The sequence below is a fragment of the Anastrepha ludens genome, chromosome 3, assembly GCF_028408465.1.
Source record: "Anastrepha ludens isolate Willacy chromosome 3, idAnaLude1.1, whole genome shotgun sequence".
Lineage (NCBI taxonomy): Eukaryota > Metazoa > Arthropoda > Insecta > Diptera > Tephritidae > Anastrepha > Anastrepha ludens.
This window is the reverse complement of record NC_071499.1, coordinates 67226757-67247385: the sequence shown is the minus strand read 5'-3', so window position 1 is coordinate 67247385 and position 20629 is coordinate 67226757.

Here is a 20629-nt window from a genome sequence, read left to right as displayed (position 1 = left end):
CAAAATGGACAACACCGTCCAGGTCCAATTTTTCGGGAGGGTCAACTTCAGCGCCATTTTTAAGATTATTAAAATTAATTTTTTTTTTTTCATTTAAAAAAGTTAAATAAAAAGCCTACAAAATTTAAATATCGTTTTTCATTTTTTTATTAAAAAAAAAATCCTAAAAATACCCTAAATTTTCGATCTCTAGACCACTGGGGCCCCTTAATTATACAACTTTGCTAGCTTGAAATTAAAAAAAGCAAACATCAAACTCAAAACTTTTTGCATTTTGGGAAAAAAAACCCAAATTGGGAACAAAAAGCCAACACTTAACAACTGGACTAGTATCATGCCACGCACTGTCTGATGCGCGCAATTCTGTTTCTACCATTATTGAGTCGAAAAGAAAGTAAAAGATATACTATATCCCGTGTAATAAAGCAGTGTTAGTGTTAAGAGTAAGTAAAGAGCGGGACGGAAAAAGGCTGTGATGCCCGTGACAAGGCGGAAAAAGTGGTGATCAGGCTGAACAGAAATCAAAATCTCTCCGCAAGAAATATAAGTAGATATAAGTAAAATATAAGTGGTAAGATAATCAGAGAAGCTAGTCTGAAAGCATACAAAGTGGTACCAGTCCACAATGTAATGAGGCATGCTATGGGAGAATTCCGTGCAGAAATATGAATGCTTCATAATGGACGATAAAACGTATGTTCTTTTTGAGTTTTATCAACTTCTTGGCCACGAGTTTTATGTTGGTGGTGCTAGAGAAAATATCCCGGAAAATTTTAACACACAAGAATGGACAAAGTTTCTTAAAAAATATGCCATTTGGCAGGTCATCTGCAGTTGGGATATGACAAATAAAAAAATTCTCGTTTGACAGGCCATCTTCAGTTGTGGCATGAAGAGTAAAATTTTCATAACTACAGGCACTATTAACACATAAACCTACATATAATATATACATACCTACGAATAAAGATCCAACGGCTTCGTTGACGGGTTCATGTCGACCGAATGGATACAAACGCTACGACACTGAAAGTATTCGATGCGATACCAGCTAGTATACTTTGGGAAATTTCCAAATATTCGTTTGAGTGCGAGCTAATATGAAAAGGCGAAGCTGTGCGCTGGATTTGGGACCCGCCAAGTAAAAATCCTCCCTGAATGAAAAACGAAATGCATCGGATGGGAGTGGCCTACTCTGATAACGATCCCTGCGAACGAACTAAAGATTATGATTTCAAGAACTGCACCTGGAATCTACGGTACCTTAATGGGGAAGGTGTGTCTGCCCGGCTGGTTGATGTCTCGTAAGAGCAAAGGCTGAAACGGGCCATTCAAGAGATGTAATGGACAGGGCAACTCAAGAAGAACATTGGACCTTGCATCGTCTGTTACGGCTACCATGTAAAAGAACACAAATTCAGTGTTGGATTTATAGTGAGAAAGAGACTTCGTCGTCAAGTACTTTCGTTCATTCCGATAGACGAGCATCTAGCAATAATCCACATCAAAGTGAGATTTTTCAACATCTCGCTCATTTGCGCCCATTCGCCGACGCAAAAGAAGGACGTTTGCTTTCAAATCGTTAAATTTACTTTTTATTCTTTTGAATAAATGTCTATATTGAATAAAATTTGAAATATACCTTAATAAGAGTATTATCAGCCTAAAACACGTTACCCAATTTGATTAACAATTGATGATTTACCAATTCACTTTGCTTTTTGATCGCAGCACAACTTTTTGTCACAGTGGCAACTCTGAAAAATGCGCCACGAACAAGCTACATAGAAGGGAACGGGTAAACTCTGCTCCATTTGCGGGCATCCCACATTCAGACAAATCTGGCCAAAAGCTTATGCAAAGTCGTAGCATCTTAGAAGCAGTGATGGTCAGCGCACAAAAAGAGGTTGCGCTGCGCATGAAATGATTTTTACTGCAACCACAGCAACGAGTAGTAAGAGCAGGTTCTTGCATACTACTTCTGCCAGTATCCGAATTTTGTTCAGCTGCTGCTTCGAATGGCTAGCGAGCATATTTGAACTCGATGGATGTATGTACTCGTATACCGCTACATTAAGGGCCCTTAGTAATGCAACCTGTCAGTACGGTAAATAATGAGTGAAATCAGAGCACTTCCTAATTTGGTTTCTAAACAGGTCTACCGATTTACATGTGTGTGCTCTTAAATACTTCCTGTGCAACGGTTTAATTTTAACCTAATCTCTCACAAAATTATTTCTGAAGTGAAACAAAAATATTTACTATGTTGGCTTCAAAGCCGAAAATGTTACATCTTTTAAAATTAACGAAACTCATTTCAATTTCCGGAGTAATCCACCACTAACCCGCTTATGAATAAAACATTTTGTTTACTTTGAAGTACCTACTAAAGTATATTTATTTTATTTGATGCGTAAATTAGAGACGCGAACAAATGCAGTGGCCCATCAAATCCTTCACAATATTAAAGAAGGTATGTACCTATAAAGAAAGTATGTATGAACGACAAACTTTTAAAGTTGATGGAAGAGAGACGAAAATTTAAAGAGAAAGATGAAGCGAATACAAGCGGTTGCAAAATTTAATATGAGATGAAATAAAGACAGCTAAACGTAGGTGGATAGACTTACAATGCTCTGAAATCGAGAACTTAAAACTATTGCATGACGATTATGCTCCACATAAAAAAAATTAAAGAGACATCCGGTGTATATAGAAAAAGAATTCCATGGTATATTGAAAATGATGATGAAAACCAAATCATTTTAGGGCATGAAGCACGAAAAGTCACATGTAAAAAGTTGTTACTGTTGACAGTTATAATTTCGAGATTATAAAAGACTACGTTTATTTAGGAACCAGCATTAACACCGATAACTATGTCAGCCTGCAACGGTGAGCTGTATGAGCTTTACGACGACATAGACATAGCGCAGCGAATAAAGATCCAGCGTCTACGGAGGCTGGGTCATGTCGTCCGAATGGAGTCTTTGAAAGTACTCAAAGCGGTACCAGCTGGTGGTAGCAGAGGAAGAGGAAGGTCTCCTCTGCGTTGGAAATATCAAGTGGAGAAGGACCTGGCTTCACTTGGTGTGTCCAATTGGCGCCGGTTAGCACGAGAAAGAAACGACTGGCGCGCTTTGTTAAACTCGGCCAAAATCGCGTAAGCGGTTATCGCGCCAGTTAAGAAGAAGAAGAAAAAGTACATACAATCTCTTTTTGAAGATGATGCGAGATAAGATGTAGAGTAGAGTTTTGGAAAATAATCAATTATCTGGACAAAGCATTAGAAAAGATGAAGTACTGAAAGCAATAAACTCCATAGCAAAAACAACAAATCTGTGGGAACAGATGAAATTCCAGTAGAATTTTTCATGCTCATAAACAATGAAAATATAGGATTGCTCGTAACATTGTTTAATAAAATTTATGATTCTTGCAGATATCCAAATGAATGGCTACAACGATGCTTTGTGCCTCTAACAAAAAAGCCAAAAACGCGCAAATGTGATGACCATCGATTAATTAGCTTGGTGTGTCATGGCCTAAAAATATTTCACAATCGTTTATTTTTCAAACGTGAGCAAGTTATGGGACGCACACAATTTCGTTTCAAGCAAGCAATGGGGCCACGCGAAGCACTTTTCAATCTCCAAGTCCTCATCTAAAATTTTAAGATATATTCTGATAATGAACTAAACCAAACCATAAATACGATTTCTAGAAATATCTGGAGTTCAAGCAAACTTGTAAGCCTTCTCAGGCATATTCACTTCAACTTTTCAAAATTTCATAGCGAGCGGATGAACGGTTTTTGTGTCTACAAATGCCAAAATGTAATTTTTTTCATGCCCTTGCCAAGCACCAAATAACTAACATTTATCGGAAGCCTTGAATTTCTGCTTTAATACAAAAAAAATTTGTGAATGCTACCATGCGGCTGAAATGTGCGTGACTGAAAGTAGTAATTTAGGCATCTAAGGTAAGGTACTTGGAACAAGGAAGTCGGAGATTTGGAAGCATTACTTAGTGCAAATGCATGCCAAATGCTAGAAATTCTTCCAGAATTACTACACCTGACATCAGTAGCGTCTGAAAGCATTAGGATTTATACAAAAGAAAGGAAGCTGAATGAAAAAGCAAGTTGAAGCCCCGAGACTTCAGAGGATGTTATTGCATATTATAAATGCAAATTGAACGTCACAAAAAAGGCGTTTATGCATCGAATGGAAACTGAGAACGAAAAATGGATCATTATGACAATCAAAAATGAAAGAAAGAATAAGTAATGCACGAACAACCTGGCACATCGAACGACTCTGAAACCGGACACTCGTGTCGCGAAGCTGCTGTTGTGCTGTGAGTGAGACCAGAAGGCAGTGATATACTGCGAGTTGTTAAAAACCGACAAAACTACGACTGGACAATTGTACAGTCAGCAACTGATTCGTTAAGGGCAAAATGTATGCTTAAATTCAACTAATCAACTATCAGCGTCCTCACAGGTATTATAATGGGTCACTGCACTATTAGCACCAGTAACCAGTAGAATGGGTGTACCTCAATTAGATCTCTGCAGGAGTTGTGGAGATGAAGAAGGAATTGCGACGGTACAACACCTCCTCTGTGAATATCCTACACTTCAAAGAAACCGTGCCAAATATCTTGGCGATTAGTTCTTTGAAGACTTGGCAAAATTTGCCAAAATGGCTCACTGGAGGGACTCGTTGCCTTCTTATAAAGATCTAAGTGATTTAAGCAATTTAGTTAGGGGATAGAAATCAAATCCACGCATCACAATGTGCCTAAGGGCCACGGAATGCCCTGTCTTAGACAAGCAACCTGGCTAACCTAACCTAACTGATTCGTTTAAAGAGAGCACCAGTAGAAAAGCGGCCGCGATACAAATTTCGCGGACTACGTACATTCGACTTTCGATTATTACTTTTTTTATTTTGGACACTCGCCCCGAAATTATGTTCACGGTATTAGCAATATAGTATGTTTAGTTTGTTTGAATGACGTCAACGATTGCTTAAAAGGGTAATAACTGGTGATGAATAATAGGTGTATGATTATGACATCGAAACCAAAACCCAATCGCCCCAATGGAAGAGTCCAGGAGAACCAAGACCAAAAAAAGCACGCCAAGTTCGATAAATGTCAAGGTTTTGCTCACTATTTGCTTCGATTACCATGGCGTAGTGCATCAGGAGTTTTTACCACAAGATCATATGTTAAGTGAGAAGTATTGCCTTGAAGTTATGCGCCGTTGCATGAAGCAATACGAAACAAACGCCCGGAATTGTGGAAAAAAAAAGCATAGCTCTTGCATCATGCTAATGCACCTGCTCACTCATCTTTGCTTGTGAGGGATTGTTTGGCCAAAAACATCACCGCTATCATGCCTCAGCCACCGTATTCACCAGATTTGGCACCCTGCGACTTTTTCTTGTTCCCAAGATTGAAGAGATCCATGAAAGCACGGCGTTTTGCGACGATTGATGAGATAAAACCCGAATCGCTGGGAGAACTCAACGACATACCAAAGGTGCATATCAGAACTGCTTCGAGGATTAGAAAAAACGCTGGCACCCGTATATTATATCTGAGGGGGGAGTACTTTGAAGGAGATAAGATTCTGAAAATGAAAATTCACCTTATTTTTTGAACACACCTTAATGCGTCTAGGAACGAGTACATTAATTTCTATGAAGTCGATGCTCGAACTTACATATGTTATAAAACTATGGATGGAAGGTCTTATCGCAACCGCCCTATGTATGTATGTATTCATCAAAATTGACCTCTTCTGAATTTCACTTGTTTCGGTCAATAAAAAATGCTCTTTCAAGAATAAGGAACACTTCAACTGAAGGCATCTCAAACTGGTTTGGGTTTTTGGTATCTAAAGATGATCGATTTATGGCAAGGTACCCGTAAACTACCAGCTTGGAGCTAAAATTACGTACGTATATGTATATGTGTATATACATCTGTACGTATTTATGTTTATTATAACATATTTACATCAATGAAATCAAGATTACCATAAAACGTAGCAACGGCAGTATATCAGTGCACTTCTATAAAGCGTTAAACTTCATATAAACACAACAAAAAAAATTTTTTTTTAATGTAATCATTCGGTTATTTTAAGAGGGAGAAGTCAGAATTGGGGATGCGAAGCTAATGGTAAAAACCGTTGGTTTTTCGAAAAGAAGATACGTGCGCTTGTTTGTATACATGAAAGATTATTTACACTGCATACACATCCCTTCCGGTTTAACTGCTCCGCTACGCCGATTTATGTACCCACGTGTGAGCGTGTAAAGCCATCGGAAAAGGCGCAATCATGTTTCAGTATATAAATATTTATTAGGCTTGGGAATCTATTATGTGTTGGGCACATATGTAAGTATTGTGGGAGTATTTGAACAGCAAGGGAAACACAAACAAATAACAAAAAGTGCTATTTCGGCAAAAGCGAAACACAGTCTGGTGCACACCTAAATAGGGGCTCGCCAGTTTATAAGAGGTCAAAATAGAATTACATTATAGGGTGTTTTTTGAACTAATACTAATTTGTGGCCACTGGGTGAGAAAACTTTGAGATTTAAGCAGAAATTGACTGTAATATGGATGTAGTTTCATTCGTTTACTAGGTGATATGACAAATTTTCGAGACTTGATCGACGTCCCATAAGAAATTTAACAGCATTTCATGCAATGATTAACGAGTTTGATGCCGATTTTGGACTAAAGCAGTTATTGTGTTTTCCTGTTGGATGTGAAACAATGAATTTCTAAAACAAAAAACTGCAACACCTGGCCCTACAACTTTGGTACTGTAAGATTTTAACAACCTTGCTGTTTGGAGTGTCCAAAATAAGTTTTCACTTAATGTAATATAAACAAATGCTTTCATTTCACCTTTTCAAAAAACTCTGAATATTATTATTTCCTCTTATACTTTATCAAATGTTGTTCTTTCTTAAGTTAAAGATGTTTCTGATCTAGTCGTTATATTCAACTATGGTTTTACATTCATAAATCATTGCCGAAGGCTTGTCGTAATTTGAGGTGCTATAAGATGGATTTTAAAGTCCTCTAAACAGAAAAAATTGTATATAACTCCCTAATTCGTTCTATGCTCGAATATGCGTCTTTGAAAGGGTAGAAACGTGCCGTTAATACAATTTGCTTGTTGTAACTTTTCTCTGTTGAGATTATTGTCAATGGTATTTGTTATCGTTCACTATAACCGAAATTTAGTGTATTTTTGAGAAGGACAGTCTTGGAACATATCACACATTTGCTGCACGAGTGTCAGCTTTTCTTTTATGCTGTGTTAAGAATTCATTACGATCCAATTAACGGGATGTCATTAGTTGAAAATATGCCTCTTCTACTCGCCATTTCCCCGATCGCTATCTCTGTGTTCGATTAACTTGACGAAAAATATGCATGCGCAAGCAACAACAAAGTTATCGAGTTATTCGCCGCTAGCGAGTATGGCTATAGCTCATTAGGCCGCATTGCCTTACCAGCTCATATACTTGCTAAGTCTTCGCGAAAAAAAGAGGCCTAATGTGTATTTAGATGTTTTTAGTTACTTAGCGATGATTGAAAATTTTGAAGCAATTTTTCTCAAACTAATGATATTTTTAGTTACAACATTCTTTCAGCAAACGACTATTTCTTCTACATCTATGATTAGCTTGAATTTTGCTACAATCAAAAATATATCATTAAGCCAAAAAGAGTTAGAGCGCATGATTGAAAGTATGCCAGATTTTTCTAAGGGATCATCTGAAAATTACGGTCCTAAAGAAGATGAAACAGACTCATCATATGAACGTACTGATGACGAGATGGAACTTTAAAGTAAAAGTGAGTGTGAACCTAACCAAAATGATTTTGTAAAGCAGCCGAGCAGGGTGTAAAAGAGTCTGAAAGTTTATCTAGCGAAACTGAATCTTATTGGAGTCACAATAATGCCTTTGTACATCGCGTTCTTGATTGGATAGTGCCAAGTGATTAATTCCGTGCTGCCAAAACCATTGCACCAGAAAAGCAACGCGAAATTTTAACAGATGTATCAAAGCAATCCACTGCAATGCAAATTTTCCATAAAACGTTCCTGGCTTCCTTTCATTTACATATAGCCACTTGTACTAATCAGCGTTGGGAGTTATTGAACAAATGTAAAGGGAAACGACAAAAATTGATAAAATTAACTGATAATACGAAATCCAAAAAGTTTTGGGATGTACGCTAGTCACGTTTGAACTATTGAAGTCAAAAAGAAACGAGGAGGAATCGGGCAAGGGAAAACTATCTTGTCGTGAAAGATAAATGGTCCTTCCTTCTAAGCTTTAGTAAACACAGTAAACCACCAAATGGGGGTAGCAAAAATACTCTGACTGAAGTGGGTGCGCCTGTTCAATGGGTCTTGACATCTTTGTTTTTCCCACGCACGTCTCACTTCTAATAATCGAATTTTAAAATTTTCGAAATTTGAAATACGAAAACTACAAACTTTATATTATCACTCTCTAGAAAAGACTGCAAATATTGGTTGCAGAACTGAAGGGACACTGTCTCACCCCACATCACGCAGCCAAAATGGGATTAGTCCATAGTGGTGTGTGCAATATGAGTACATGCAACGAAATGAATGCTAGGGGTACTTTGGAACACCTACTTTGACACTGTACTGCTCTTTGTACGACTCGACACATATTCTTAGGATGAGCATATTTTTCATCATGAAGGATATTCCCGACAAAAAGCTTAACGACTTGCTAAAACTCGTGAAAACGTACATCACGAATTACATAAAATAATAATTCGACTCCAAACACATAGCACTGGTAATACCATACCATGGACCATAGAGGTTTAAGTGAGATCTTTTGACAGATCAGCTAGCACTACTTAACCTAACCTAAACCACCTCGAAATGACTTGATTTCTTGTTTGAAGCACAGTTTTGGTAAAGGTCGCTAAGACAGTCCACTTCAAAGTATAGATGACAGCAGGCCTAAGTTAAAGAGTCGTTCTTCCCTGGAGCAATATATGCCCTTAAAGCCAAACAAACGGGACATCAAACTGTGTCTTCGTTCTGATGGCGATTCTGGATATGCATAAGACCTAAATGCGTACATTGGTAAAGGTTCAGAATTAAGTGCTGATGCTCTAATTCTTGGAGAAAGAGTTGTTAAGACAATAATATAAATACTGTTTGTAAATGGCGTCGTACGTCAATCATATTTGACACTTGTGATTTTTGACACAGCTGTAGTATACAAACAGACAAGCAATGCAGCGGGTAAATGTCAGAATAAAGATGTCCATCACTCACAATCATTTTTTGTTTTTATTTAGCAAAAAGGTTATTCAAAAACAAATTAGTTAATTAATTTTGCGTCGCCTATTACACGTAAATTCCGGTTACATGGGTATAGAGCACAGCATTTAGCTGCCATAAATTAACTAACGCTAAGCTACGCTAGTTGGAATCAGAATTTCTTGTAAATTTATGTTAAAGAGACCCACAGCCATTTATCTGTGCATATAAAAATCTAAAAAATTAGAGCATTTGTTATAAGTAAGAATAAAACATTATAAAAAATCAGCGTAAATCTTTAGCCACTTTAAATTTGCACATTATTATATCGAAATTGAATGAGCTACAAAATTGCACACCCAAATTTCTCTAAAAATTCTGTCTAAAAAGTTTGAAACTTTGATGGAAAATTGTTGCAGTTTTTTTTTAATTTTGTGCGAAGTATGAAACTTTGAGTCATAAGATTTTCGTTGTAGTATAAACTATAATTTAATAAAATATAAAAATAAATAAATAGTCGAAGCTGCGATGTGACTCGCTTCTACTATTTTGGCCGCCAATGTACATACTGTATGAAAAAATGCACATGTCCTATATTATGCTTATTTAACTAACTCTACCCTTGCGCTGTCGCATTGCCAGACTTTGCATACCATATTATGCGTTACCGCATCACTAGCTTTTGATTAAAATTTAGTGAAAATAGCCCGTGCGTGCGCGCGAACGTTTGTGAGTTTGTGCGTAAGAGTATATTTAGGGAGTCCCTGCAGGGAAAAGCCAAACTTAATAGTACGAAAATATTCTAGTTCATGTACTGGTATTTAATCGAAGAGGTCATATAAGTTCGTCATTGACTAGAATATTTTCAGCAGTAATGGTGAATTTGTCTGCAAATTAATATAGTTGATTGTTTTTTAGATAAAAAAATTTAAGTTTAGGTAAGGAAGTAGATATTGACGGCAGTATATCAAATAAGGGCATCAATTATTTAATATTTCCATGGAATTTATTCAGTTTATAATATAATAATTATATATACCAGGTTGTTCAATAAGTTTTGCGGTTCGATATGTTTTTTTATTATATTTGTGCACTCTCCACATGAACGCATGGGAAATTTCATTGCAATCTGTTAAAGATTCTTTATTTATGAGACATTTAGTATCGACGTGCTACAGTATTTTGTACAATGGAAAATATCAAGTATCGTGCAGTGATTGAACTTTTATTTTTAGAAAGTTAAAAGCAAAAGAAATTTATCGACGAATGTTAAAAGTGTATAAGGAATTTTTGCCATCAATTAGTACAGTAGAAAGATTGGTTGCTGAATTTAAGCGTGGTCGTATAAGCCTTGAAGACAATACACGTCCAGGACACCAGAAATAGAAGAAAACATACAGGATATCGTATTGAAAAGTCTTCGAGTGACTGAAAGAGATTTAATAGAAGTCCTAGGCATCTTGTTGGGCAGTATAAGCAATATTTAGATTGGCTTTCAGAAAGCTTTGTGCACAATGGGTGCCGCATTTGCTAACAATACAACGAAAACACATTCGTATGCGACTTTCTGAGCAACATTTAGATCGTTTTTGAAAGGTTGAACTGAGCTTTTGTGCATCGATTCATCACTATGGATGAGAGTTGAGTCTATTACCATGATCCCAAATTCAAACAGGAGGCTAAAAAGTGGTGTGAGCCTGGTTATTCGGCACCAAAATGAGTTCGTGTCCACAAAACGGGCAAGAAGGTGTTACCATCAGTTGTTGGGGATGCGAAAACAATAAATTCTGAATATTATTGTAACCTTTTTAGATCAGCTGAATAAAAAAAGTATGAAAAAGACCTAGTTTTCGAAAGAAAAAAATTCTTTTCATCAGGAGAATGCGCTGTATCACAAGAGCATTTTGACAATGGCTAAAATCCATAAATTAAAGTTCGAATTATTGGAGTATTCACCGTATTCCCCAGATTTGGCCCCTAGCGACTTTTATCTGTTTCCTGATCTAAAAACATTCATGCGTGAAAAGCGTTTTTCATCAAATAATGAGGTTATACAGCTGTGGGGGCATATTTTGCAGCCCTTTCAAATCACTTCAAAGATGGAATTCTTAAATTGAAAACTCATTGGAACAAGTGTACTGATGTTCAGGTGGACTATATTGAATAATAAAGTGTATTTCAAACCATAAAATTGTATTTTTCTTATTGAACCGCAAAGCGATCTACACAGGATGCCTGAGGTTTAACTTTGTGCTAGTACTCTTGAGAGAATCAAGGGTTCTGTTTATACCGAAGACAGGTAAAAGCAACCCCATACTCTCAAAATAATATAGGCCAATTTGATCACATACCTCCTGCAAATGCTTGAGAGAAAATAGGACGTCAGACTTTATGTCTAAGGTACAACACGTATATACTAAAGGCAGATCTAGTTCTAGTTATAGAGAAAGCTCTAGAGTACAAGGAATACGCTTTAAGAATATTTCTCGACATTAGCCGTGCATTCAACAATGTGTCGAGGGAAGCCATTCTAAGGGGCTTAGATCCAACAAATACAGAACCCGCTGTTTATTCATGGATAATAAGTACGTAATGAAACGAAGCTAAACTCACTAAACTAACATGTGACGGCACGCCACAAGATGCCGTTCTATCGCCACTTCTCTGGCTACTCGCAGCTAATGAGCTCTTAACGAAATTTGAAGGCATGGTATCTAAGCTAATAGCATATGCAGATGACATAGCCATAGTAGTAACAGGCAAATACCTACATAAATACCGTGAGCGACATGATGAATAATACACTAGCAACAGTGCATCAATGGGCAACCCAGACAGGCTTGGGGATAAACGCCGTTAAAACGGATATGATACTTTTTACATCAACTGACTCTTAAAAACCACACAAAGTACCTGGGATAGCAAACTACCATGAAAACAAAATATATTTGAGAGGAAGAAAAAGGCCAGTACCGACCGACTATATGCATGTAAAAGAATGCTGGGAGTTACATGGGGAATATCTCCTTCAATTATGTGTTGGTGCTAGATCTGCTCAAGACTTAACGCAACTGGTGAATTTTCCTGAAAAATATTCGGGCATAGCTCAATAGGTATGAGTTATCGGACCAATAAAGACTATATGACTCCAAAATGCAATTGGGTGAAGAGATTCTTAACAACAATAGAAGAAGAGGGGTGGAAAAGAGGTATGAAACCTAGCCTCAATACGCTTAATATATTTACTGACAGCTCGAAAATGATGGACGGAGGAGGTGCAAGGATTTATTGCGCGAGGCTGGACATCAGGCGGCCAATTAAGCTCCCTGACAATTGCAGTACAGTACAATCGTGATAGTCCGACATTTCTTAATCCGACACGTTCGGTAATCCGACAACCTCATAACGTCTATGGATGCAATTGGCATTATTTTATTTTGATCAGTCGTAGCAGAGCAGCAGAGGGGGATTGTGTTTTGTTTCCCGGTCACAACGTATTTGTCATTAAATTTGAACGGCGCCAGTTCTCTCGCGATTTCTGACGGTGTTGATGTGACTTTTTTCTGTCTTTTCGTGTCATTAAATGGAACCTTCGGTAGTCCGGAATATTTGATAATCCGACAACGAGTCGGTCCCGTATGTGTCGGACTATCACGATTGGACTGTATTTTTCAGCAGAAGTCTTTGCGGTAAAAAAGGCTGCAGAAATAGCACTAGCGAAGACATCGAGCAACTGCAACATAAATATATACGTTGACAGTGAAGCGGCAATAGAGGCAATAAATACATATGAAATTTCATCTAAAAACGATCTTAGAACCAAGAAAGCCATAGGAGACTAGGCGCAGACAGACGGTTAAACATCTATTGGGTACCTGGGCATAAGGGCATTGAGCCAAAAGCGCTGTTTACATACAATTTAAACAAGAAAACGACACACTGAAACGTTTAAATACCATATACAATGACATCGCTGCAGGCATAGAAACATGGATAGACAGGAGGTGGAATAATCTAGTCACTTGTAAAATAACGAAAATCGCCTAGACCACCTAGTACACTAGCTCGGTTTAAGCTTTAAAACGTCGAAAAAAATGTTTATTTGACTTCTTTCACATATGAATTGTTTCCATACACTTGCATGGCAATGTAATATTCACTATTTTTTCCACAACTTAAGTTTGAAAAAATAAAATGATTGTAGCTGAAGGGTGAGTGTGTGATTGTCATTGGTAAATACACAGATTCGAATGTCCGGACACCAACACCATTCCTTTTGTTGGGGTTGCCCCTCGTCAGGCTATTATAAAATGTGAACCCGAAGTTTAGCTAGCATTAATTTTTTTATATTGCCGTTATTTTACTACTTTAATCGTTTTTTTTTTATTTGTTGAAGATTTTCTCTGTAGATTTTACAGCATAACTTTCAACTAATTTTTGAATTTTGAACCAATTACTGTACCGGAAGAAAGTTTCATTTACCTTTAAGAAAAAAACTAATTCTGTATAAACTGGTATTTTACTAATGCATGGCCGAACAATTGACATTTCGTAGAACATCGCCGTCTTAAAAATAACATAGAAAAAAGATAGAACACCAACTTGTTGAGCAGGAAAGCTCCAGCAGTTCAATATACATTATTACAGTTCAATATTACTGTTCACATTTTCAGTACATTTACTAACCCACGTTTACATTTATTACAGTACATTTTCTAACCCACAACAAATATTTTTCCCTGCAGGGTTCCTACAGTGGAACTTTACTTCTTCTATGCACGAATATATGTACATATGTACGTAAACTTATATATTTGATTAATGGTTACTCCTCCTCTGACACCCAAGAGTGTTGAAATACCTATTTTAGATGTAAATTCGATGACCATTTAGAGTAATATTATATTTTTATGGTTATTTTCGTAGTTCCATAAAACTAATTTATTTCCTTTTTGTTTACGCTTTAAAAAATATAGATTTACTTGCCAGAATATTTTTACTTTTATATATATATATATTATATTTTTTTTTTTTTTGATTAAGTACATTAATGGTGGTTGCTGTCAATTTTCTCATAAAATATATTGCACCCATACACGTCCCATCTCGCTTTTCCCCACTCTTACCGCACTTTTAAACTCTCTTCAATGAGTATTTTAAATTGACTATGAATCTACTATGAGTACATAACTCGTTGTTTACGAGTGTATTTATGTGCTTGTGCTTATGTGTTGCTTTTTTGTAATTTTTTTTACACCGAAACGCTTCTTTATGGCAGGCCTGGCAGAGTTCTTTTGACAAATGGTAATAGACAAATTCATATATTATTTCAACCGAAAGGCCACTCGATTCCCTGTCATTGATGAAAATTGCCCACAGCGTCTACTAAATATTTACACACATACATCCATCCATTCGTCTGTCTGCACGATTTCTATGGTTGCATGCCTTCGTATGTATGCATGTATGTGTGTATATATGTATTTAACTACGTCTAAATTTTCTACTTAGTTGTAAATATGAAGTGCTTCAGTGGATAGCATCAAATCACTACGTAAGAGCTCCTTTAAGTCAGATTAGTATTTGCATACATCAAATTGTGTTAGAGCCTCTCCTTGGGGAAGGTATTCAATACATAACATAGCACCAGAGTTTGTGAATTTTGTTTGTGTCCAGAATTTGTTTGCTGAGCAAATACTTTGTGTTTTTTATGACTAATCTTTTAATGAAACCGTCTGATTGCTTTTAGTCACAAATATAATTCAAATGTTTTCAGTTTTCAGTAATTTACAGTATTCGAAAAGCAAACAGTAATAAGTGGTAAAGTTAAATATTTCACTTCAAATCGATTCCACTAAATGTTTAATTAAAAAAAGTAATCGGCTGGTTAACAATAATAGCAATATGTAACAATGTAATATTACAAAAACAGAATAAGTTTTGGATACCATCAGTTACAACAAATGTCAAAAGTCTAATAAACCTTACAAATTAGCTTACGAAGTTATTAGTTCATTAAATTATGATGAAAACTGTGGAGACGAATTAAACATGTGAGAGAAAAGGAGAACGTTATTGTTGTTGTTGTAACATCATGAAAATTTTGCATAAATGCTTAAGAAATGCTGCAAAATCCTTGGCCGGATCTAAATATCGATCCCTCGGTCAACTGTCGTAAGAACAATAAGAAAGAAGGTAATGCAGAGGAGCTTGTGAGGAATATTTCAAAAGTAACGCCTAGATGACAGTAGGGAATAATTCGTAGACGATACTTTTTCATATAATTTTTTACATTTTCCAAATGATAAAGTAGAAATAATCGTCTGAATGAGTCAACAATTTAAAGGTGAAAATTTTCAAGAAACTGGTTCAGTCCAGGTTAGTAAAGGACTTGCAGATCGAAAACTGGACGTTCTGCTGTTAATATTGCTGCTGAAGCGCAAAATTTTGCTGCCTAACCTTAAACAAAATGAAAAATTTTAGATTAAAAATTAAAAATTTTAAAGTTTAATCAATATATGATCAAAAAGAACCAGGAATATTTAATTGACTGTTTTCTTCGATTGCCAAGGCATAGTGCACCTTCCAACGGGCCAGACAGTCAATAAAGATTATTATTTATCCATTTTGAAGCATTTGAGAGATGCTGTTCGTCGCAAACGGGGGGAAATGTGGGCAAACAATTCTTGGATTTTGCATGATGATAACGCGCCATCGCACCGAAAGTAAATTTTACTGGATTATTTGACCAAATACCAAGTAAATACCATCGTACAAGCACCGTATTACCCTGATTCCGTGTGGGCCGTGCGACTTCTTCTTGTTTCCCAAGTTAAAGTTAGCACTTCGTGGAAGGAGATTTCAGTCGATAGAGGAAATCAAAGAGAATGCGACGAAGGAGCTGAAGGCCACCCTTCGTCAGCCTACCAGGGGTGCATGGAGGTCTGGGTTAAACGTTGGCACATGTGTGTTGCGTCAGACGGGTCATATTTTGAAGAGAAAAAAATAAATGTGCCTGAAATTTAACTCTGTTTTATTTTATTTAAACATTCCCGGAACTTTCTAATCATAGGGTATGTATAAATCAAATATTTTATATTTTTTACTGCAATACTGATATACATATATTCGCTCTAAGGGCAATTCTAGATGTCATGAGTTCCCACGACTGGTACCACTACTTAGCACCCAACCAATTTCGCAGCATCTGCTGTTGTACTTACGCAGTTGAGAGTTCCATTTACATATTCGTAAATAAGAAGCAACTTTCTTTCTATTCATTTTTTTTTTAATTTTTGTGAACGAAAGCTATTTTTTTTGATACCATCTTCGTAGTACTCTCACACATCTCATCTAGAATTACGTCAACGCAAAGTTACACTCATTTTTCAACCCCAATTTACATAATCTTTTAGTCTAGGTGTCATTCTGGACTCATTCGTACATTAGCGACATAGTCAGCGACATATATTTGATTGAGAAGCATTTTACTAACACAATTACGAGGGTTGCTATTTTGTTTGTAACCCTGGGGACTTCTAGCATTTTCGGGTGCCATTTGGCATTTCCATTGTAAAGTTTGACATATTTTACCATAAATGCGCTCAGAACGTTTTGATGAGTGAGCCATATTACTGTTGTTTAGAGGTAGGTAGGTAAAATGGTTGAAGTACTACTCTGGCACTCTCGCCGTTTTGATACCACTATGAGACCTCCAACAGGCAGATATCTACAATCAGCCAGAGCTGTTGATGTAAAGGAGAAGATTTATGGGGCTAAGGTTGGCGCACAGCCCCAAGCTGTCGAAGAAAGGAGTTGTTTAGAGTGACTTGAAAAATTCAACCCGGCAAAAAAATGGAATCAAACTGTAAACATTTTTGTGAGATTATTTTTCAAAATTTTTGGTGCTGATTAACAAAAGAGAAATGCATTGATGAACTGAAATCATTACACGCGATCAATCACCATAAAAAACTGGTACAATACCACCAATACACACCAACGAATTATTGCAAGGTCATCCAAAATCAGTTGTTAGTCTAGAAAATATCGATGCTGTGCGAGGAATGGTTGCTCACCCATCGTCATGTCTTATTACCATGAAATTGATTATATGTACTATGAGATTGACTTTTCCTGGGACATTAGTCTGACGAGCATCAATAAGATTTTTAATGATCACCTTATGGTAAAAGAGACGTGTTCAAAGCGCTTCTTAAATTGATTCAAACGAATGTATTGATCATTAAGGAGAATATTTTGGAAAAAAAAAAAAAAAAACTGTTTTCAACAACCAATGTTCATTTTTCCATTTTTAGGTCAGAAATATGATGTAAATAGGTTGTAGGTAGTACAATGGCTCTACCTGCAGTTGGCTGCTGAGCAGGAAACACACAGTCAGCCAAAAAAATGTTGGCAGGTTGATGTTGTTTACAGGAACTGCAAACAGAAAAAATTAAAAATTCATAGAAAAGAGAAAAAGAGCAAAATTAAAAGAGAGTTGCATACTTACAGGCGAAAGAAATTTATTTAATTATTTATAAACCTATAATAATAATATATTAATATATATACAATAAAATTATAATACAAGCTTGAAGGAAACCGATTATTAGCATGAAGAGCTTTCGGCTGCACGACAGAAATATTAATTAGTACAACTCACTTAAACGATTTATATACATCGGAAAATAATTACTCAGCAATTATTAAAGGCATATAAAATAAACAACAATAACAAAAACGTAATCCCTTTAATATCGGACTCAAACAAAATCAAAAGCAGATACTAGCGATGTAACGGTAAACTATATTACCTATATTTTAAATATATAAAACTAAAACTTAAGAGATTATTACAGCAATAGTTTGTAGCTAGCGAAACCAAGCGCAGTTTGGAACTTCTTGCATCTGTGGAACTTCACGCATCTGAATTACTGTATGCTTCTAAAATCGTACCTGAATAGTACACATTTTCTTGCCAAAATAAACGATGCAACTTCCAATCACCACGAGATGAAAGCAGGTGTACCACAAGAAAGCATCCCAGAACCCATTTGGCACCCTTTGTTCAGAGCCGACTACCCTTAACGAAGAGCTCTTATACGGCCACTTATGCCAATGATACGATTATAATATCCAAAAGTAGCCATACCTCAATTGCTTCTTACTAGTGAGTAGAAAACTTCAACAGTGTTAGTTGAAAACCTGGCGTATAAAAGCTAACGAAACCAAATTTGTGCAGATTACCTTTACGCTTCGCTACGGCTCATGTCCCGCCTTATCTCTAAACAACGCTCTAATACCTCAGATAGATAATGCCAACTATTTAGGTATTCTGCTAGACAAGCGTCCCACGTGGCGATCGCATATATTTTTAAAGAGCAATCAACTTAGGCTGAAACTCCATTCACTTTACTGGTTACTTGGCTACAAGTCAGCATTGTCGCTAGACAATAAAGGTCTCATATATATAAAAATTCTTAAACTAATGTGGACGTACGGAGTTGAAATATGAGGCTCGACCTCAAAATCTAACCTGGAAATGCTGGAGAGATTCCAATCAAAGGTGTTACGCATGAATGTCAGTGCGTCATGGTTTGAACAAAATGAAGCATTGCACTGAGATTTAAATGTGACGGCAATTTACGAAGAAATCAGCAGAATCAGTCAGCGTTACAGCAGTCGGCTTGCCACTCATTCAAATCCTCGAGCAGTTAACCTTTTGAATAACAACTTCACTTCACGAATATTAAAAAAATGTGTGCCGAATGAATCAACGCAAAGATTTAAAATGTAAAATGTGAAAACGTATAAAATTCTATTTGTGGAAAATTATATAATGAATTCCCCGGGGTTTCTTACGCAAAGCTAAACTTCTTTTAAGTGCAACCATAACGAATACTTAATGCTTTTTTTTATGGCAGATTGTATTTAGTAAATGGAAATAAGAAAAAACAAAAAAGCAAAAAAAAAAAATAACAAAAATAAATCTGATGTTTTAGAATACCAATAAGTCACACGTGACACATCCCGAAAGTTCACTCTTTGATATGGATAATGGCCCGATGCGTAATCCGGCAATACTCCATTAGAAACCGGCTACTGGTTATTGGAGTAAAGACATGCTTCATCATACTCATGAAGATTTTCTGGAAACCCTTTGGTTAAATCTTAACGGTGTCGCATCCCTCATTATGCGCAAAACCCTCGATTTCTTTAAGAAGGCGTAGAGTGATGAAATTATCTCCAAAAATTAGCCGGTACTCTGGCCCCTAAAAGCATGTGAATAGATACCTCTCTCATTTTACATTCATACATATCGCACCCTAAATACAAAAGGGTCACAACTCAAAATTTTCCACACTCGAGCTTGACTTGTTTACAGTAGCACAGAAAACAAACTATGTGACATATCACGCTGAAATTTTGCCATGTAAGCTTACCAAAGTCCTACCAAAAAACAAAAAATTTATTTTTGCCATATGTCATCCGCGGACCGTTTTATTGATAACGTCTCGTTCATATTTGAGCAGAAGTACATTTTGAGTTGTGACCCTTTTGTATTTAGGGTGCGATATATTAGACTAACGAGTGAACTTTTTTTAAATTTTAACTGTGGTGAGTAATACAAGAACAACGCATCCAATCGACCAACCGTTTATCTCTTTCACTTCTCATTATTTATACTAAATATAAATTTGTTGCTTGTACGATGACATGAGTTGATTGATTTTTCGCTTTCATTTGTAATAATCTCAATAAAAGCCCGCAAATAGTTTTGCTTTCAACATCAAAGACATTACTTTCTATGAAGGGTGAAAAAGTTAAAAACTTAAAAGAAAAATTATATTTATTATAGCAGAAGAAGATACAGAGACAGTAAAAAATCCAATAAAATGTCATTATTCAGCAAAAATAACACAAATTGAATTTCCTATTCTTTCCCAAAGAAGTATCAAAGTTTGCAAACAAACGAGTTTTTTTGTTTTTTTTTTGTTTGCTTGAGAAATTTCCCGCAAACTAGGTTTGCTCACCACACTCCGATATTTTTATAAACTTAAGACAAATGTGCGTTTGTTTCCAAAGCATTCAAGTATATGTATGTGTATGTATGTATGTCAACATTCCGATTCATACACACGCACGGTTGTGGCACAGCTATTGACGTTCCATGAATTCATGCCGAAGAAATCACAACAATATGTCGCACTTGGCCCGAAATGGCCAACCCAACATGACCAAATTTCAATTAGATGACATCTGTTCGCTCGAAAG